Here is a 6000-nt window from a genome sequence, read left to right as displayed (position 1 = left end):
CTAATGCTATGACTTGTGCTCAAAGGAAGATTACTCTTCCAGGAGCTAATTCCTCAACTTTCGATCAAATAACATCAAATCTACCAAAATAGACAAACAGACACAATCATGGACAAATCAAAACAACTGGCTTCATCATCTTCTCCTAGTCATAGTATTGTTGAACAATTGAAGAGAACCAATACTCAAATCTACAACTTAGAACTACTTAAGATCTCTTCTGCTCATAAAGAGTCCTTGGAAAAAGCTTTACTTACTACTAGTGTCCCTAAAGATTTAGACGTAGATCAGTTTCAATCTATGGTGGGTCACCTGATCTCACCCCATTACCTCACTTTCTCTGAAGAAGATGATAACTCACTGAGTCACCCACATAACCAACCATTACACATTGAAGCCATGATCCATAAACACTGAGTTAAACATGTTTTCATAGATGGAGGTACTAGGTTGAATATTTGTACCTATAATCTATTGACACAACTGGGATTCTCTAAAAATGTTATTGATGCAACAAAGAAAATAACAATCAAGGCTTATGATGAAGAAAAAAGAGCTTCTAAGGGTCTGGTACTATTACCAATCAGGGTAGGACCTATAGAAAGAGATGTCATTTTTTAGGTCCTTGATCTTCATCTTTCATATAACATCTTACTGGGCAGGCCATGGATTCATGAAATGAAAGCAGTACCATCTACGTATCATCAGTGATCGAAATTTCCTTATAATGGAGTTGAAGTCAGTATTCCCACTAATATAAGTTATACCCACAATGCATTAACACATAGTGTTGATGTTTTTGTTCCTCATAATAGAGCAACCTCTATAGCTGAAAGTTAAGAATCTTTGCTGAAAGGTTTACAAAAGAAATTGAAAATCACAAACATTGCCATGGATGGCTACAAGATAGAGCCTATACTCTCACTAATGTCTCTTCCTCCATCACCAAGATAGTTGGGAAAACCATCAAAGGTTATGAGGCCACAAATTTCAACTCCAAAAGTCATTTATGATGGTGTCTTTATATAGTCCTCTACTTCTCTTGTAGATGAAATAGAAGAGGATGATGTTCTCAAATCACTTTTCAAAGAAGATAGTGGAAACAAATAAATACGACATTATGAGATTTCCCTGACACAATATTGTCTAGGATATAAGATGCTTCAACACATGGGATATTCAGGTGCTGGTCCTCTGGGAAAGTGTCAAAAAGGTATTGTCAAACCTATTCAGTTACAAACCAAGTCTGTCAATGATAAAGTTGGACTAGGATATGATCTAAGAAAGCAATCAAATGAGAAGCACACATCTCACCATCAACGTAAGTGGAAGAAAAAGGCACTACCTTTAACAACAAAAGAAATTAATACTCAATGAACTCAGGAAGAGTGTGACGATGAACAAAAAGAATTGCCCACCAAGAGAGAAGAAACAAATGGTAATTAAATTCCAAATATATCAACTATAGTAACACAAGAAGTAGAAGTCCCAGAGGATATGAGAGATGAAGTATACAGGATCAGAGATTTGTTTGCACCACTAAAAGTTCCAATCACATATACTGATAGACAATAAGTAGATGATTCAAAAACTGATTCAAATGAGTATGAATGGGGTCCAAACCACATCTCAGATACATATACTACAGAAACCCTTGAAGAATCTAGTGATATCACAGATGACGCACAAGAGCTGATATGCCTAAGAATGCAAAAGGAAATGGAAGAAATCAAAATAAAAAGACAAGAAGACTATGAATGACAGCTGGAGAAAGAACAAACACAAGCAATTTCTTCACCTACCAACCCTCCTAATGAGATAAGACAAATCAAGTATGGAAATACAAAAGAAGAAATAGAAGCTACAGAAACAGAACCAGTCATCAGTCTAGAGGAAGCTGAATGGAAAAGATGATAGGGATTAACAGAACCATCAAAGTTATGTCCATAAGTGTGTGAAATACAAGTAATCAATGAACCAAATCACGAAGGAACTTGCAGCATCAAAGATGTGGGTATTGATACTATATATACTTTTACTAAGCCACTTCAAGATGAGTCAAAAACTTCATCCTATGACTCTGATACCTCAGACAGGAGCTCTATTTATAACAACAACTATTCAACAATGCATTATGACTACTCTGCCATGAATGTTGAGATATTGTTTGCTGACCCTGTTACTGTACACCACGGTATGTAGTCTAGTCTAAAGTAGGTGATGACACTAGAAATAGGTCGTTTGGGTTAGGTCCAATAAATACTAACATGAATTTCGATAATCTTGTCGTAACTCTTCCTGCTCTTGAGACACATACGCAAGGTAGTCTTCTGGAACTTGACTGGTCAGTCCGAAGCCATGATGATAGTACCATGAACTTCCTTGAGCATGTTCCAATCTTATCCTTAATACATCCTGAACTGATTGATTGTACTCTTTATAACCAACCCTTAAATGTACCTACTTTTGCTAATGACTATATGTTAGCCTATTATCTCAATGCAATTGAACCCATGATCTCTTCCATAAGTGAATAGAGTGAAAATAGGACTGAAATAGATATCAAGTATCTTAGTCGCAAAAATAAGAAAAATAAAAGATCTAATGGCGAAAACCACATTGTGGTGGTGTCAGAATCTAAAAAAGAGAAAATAAAGGACATACCTAAGGGTGAAAACCTCTCTGAGGGCCATGAAGGTCAGATACTTGATATACTGCCAAGTAATTTTTAGGTGAGACCTTTCATATTGATCGAGCCAACTCAGTCAATGAACATTGGGAGTCAAGAGACACCACACATCATCCATTTAGCTCAATCACTATCAGCAGAAGAGTTAAAAGATTTCAGCAACCTTTTTTTTAAAAAGAAGATTAACTTTTCATGGACATACTTCTAGACATGCCAGGACTAGATCCTAATCTCATCATGCATCACCTCTCTATTACAGAAGGAGTTAAACCCGTGAAGTAAAAACTCTGTAAGATGCATCCTCATGTGGCACTACTAGTCAAAGTTGAACTAGAGAAATTGCTAAAAGCTGGATGTATCAGAGCTGTAGACTATGCATAATGGATATAAAATATAGTACTTCTATCAAAGGCAGACAAATATATTAGAGTTTGCACAAACTTCGGGGATCTCAACAAAGCATGTCCGAAAGACAATTTTCCATTGCCCAACATTGACATGATAGTAGATATGACTGTTGGATATGAGATGTATTCATTAATGGATGGATTTTTTGGTTACAATCAGATCAAGATAGCACCTAAAGATCAAGAAAAGATAGCTTTCACATGTGCATAGGGAACCTTAGGAAAGAGCGGTAACTATTATCTTCCACAATATGATGCATAAAAACATGGAAGATTATGTTGATGACACCCTAGTAAAAACCATGAAGAGAACTATGCATATTCAAGAACTAGGCCTCATACTAGATAGAATGGAAAGATTCAAGCTCTGGTTAAATCCTAAAAAGTGCGCATTTGGAGTAACATCAAGAAAATTGCTTGGTTACATAATTTCAAAAAAAGGAATTGAGGTTAACCCTGAAAAGGTCCAAGCTATAATGGAAATGCCTCCACCCAAAAATATTAGTCAAATGAGAAGTTTATAGGGTCGTCTTCAGTCAATAAGGCACTTTTTATCTCAACTAGCAGACAAAGCTCAACCCTTCACAAAGGTATTAAGGAAAGGAGTTCAATACAACTAGGATAAAGATTACGAACAACATTTATAACAAATCAAAGATTATATTTCTAATCCACCCATATTAATGCCACCGATTCAAGGTAAGCCATTGATCCTATACATATCAGCCACAAATACTTCACTGGGGGAACTTCTGGCACAATAGGATGACAATAAAAAGGAACTAGCTATCTATTACATCAGCAGAATGTTGGTGTTGTATAAAATGAACTACACTATAATAGAGAAAGCATGCTTGGCATTGGTCTATGCATCACAAAAATTAAGGCACTATATGTTAGAACACTCTATTAAGTTGGTAGCCAAGATTGATCCGGTCAAATATCTTCTTAGTAAAGTAATGCTTACAAGGAGACTGGCCAAATGGGTCATGGTTCTTACAGAATTTGATATTGAATATGTCGAATGTAAAGCCATCAAAGGACATGTTATTATAGACCAACTTGTTGATGCTCCACTTAAAGTCAGTCAACCTTTGCATATAGAATTCCCAGATGAATCAATCATTCACCTTATTGAACAATCATGGAAGATGTTCTTTGATGGGTCTTTTACTCAATGTGGTTCTAGTACCGGAATACTTTTTATTACTCTACAATAATACTCAATCCCAAAAGCTTAAAGGATTCTCTTCCCTTTCACAAACAACATTGCAGAATATGAAGCTTTGGTAAACAGGATCAAGTTGGCCATCGAGTGGAAGATTGTTGAATTACACATCTATGGAGATTCTCAACTCATCATCAACCAAATCAATGACCTATATCAAATAAGAGATGAGAAATTGATGCCTTCTAAGAGAATGGTGGATGATCTCAAGAAATACTTTACCTTTGTATCATTTCAGCAGATCCCCAAAACATCAAATAGAGCAACAGATGCAATGGCCACTTCGGCATCTATACCACAACTACAGGAGTCTAATTTTCACTTTGAATTCCTAGTGGAAGAGTTACATTATCCTGCCTATGATTCCCCCAAGTCCTAGATGGTCTATTCTATTATTGGACATGACTCATCTCGTTATAGCCACATTTACTCTTACCTGCGTGACCAAGTTGTCCTTGCTAATCTTTCCCAAAATGAAAAAAGGAACCTAATCCAAAATGCGTCATTGTACGTCATCATTACTAATGACCTATTCAAGCGAGGTTTAGATAACAATTTTCTTAGATGTTTGGAAACTAAGGAGTCTCAACATGCATTATTTGAAGTTCATGAAGGTGTTTGTGGATCCCATTTGAACAGTCTAACTTTAGCATGATAACTACTAAGGGTTGGTTGCTATTGGCTAGACATGGAGAAAGAAGCTATAAAATTTGCCAGAACCTATGAAAAGTGTCAACTACATGGGCACCTTATCCATGCTCCTACAAGGGATCTCATACCTTTTGTGACACACAAGCCCTTTCAACAATGGGCGTTTTATCTAATTGGCCAAATTTATTATCACTGCCACTGAGTACTTCACTAAGTGGGTAGAAGCAGTTCCACTCATCAAGGAAACCAACAAACAAGAAGCTCTCTTTTTTCTTAATTATATCATATATAGGTATGGTATACCCGCAATCATTACAACTGACAATGGAGGACAGTTCAAGAAAAAAGATCTCGATGAACTCTATGAGAAATTTAAAATAAAACAACACTGTTCATCAGTATATTACACTCAAGGTAATGGACAAGCAAAGGCATCTAACAAAAATTTACTAACTATCTTGCATAGAATAGTGAACAAATCCGAGAAGGATTGGCATCTACAACTCAATCTTGCATTATGGGCTTATAGAACAAGTATCAGAACACCTACTGGGGCTACACCTTTCTCTTTGGTGCATGGGTAGCAGTATTACCTATTGAGGTAGAAATACCATCTCTAAGAGTTTCTTTGCAAGGTCTCGTTACTAATGAAGAATATAGAATATCTAGATTGCAAGAGCTCAAATTGTTGGATGAGCGTCGCAAGTGGCATTTGATCATCTCAGAGTGTAACAAAAGAGAATGTCTAGAGGATATAAAAAAAAGGTTCGACACCGAGAATTTCAGGTTGGTGACCTAGTTCTAAGAGAAAATCCTAAAAATCAATAGTTTCGAGACAACAAAGGGAAGTTTGAACCCAACTAGTTGGATCACTATATCATTACTACATCTTTTGGCTCTGTGCCTATCAGCTCTCAACATTAGAAGGAGAACAACTCCATGAAACAATCAACACCATCCATTTGAAGAAATTCTTCACTTAAATATTCTCTGCTCCAGCAGCCTACATAGCTAAAAAGACCTGA

Source organism: Cryptomeria japonica, chromosome 4, assembly GCF_030272615.1.
Source record: "Cryptomeria japonica chromosome 4, Sugi_1.0, whole genome shotgun sequence".
Taxonomy (NCBI): domain Eukaryota; kingdom Viridiplantae; phylum Streptophyta; class Pinopsida; order Cupressales; family Cupressaceae; genus Cryptomeria; species Cryptomeria japonica.
Note: the sequence above shows the minus strand (reverse complement) of the source record.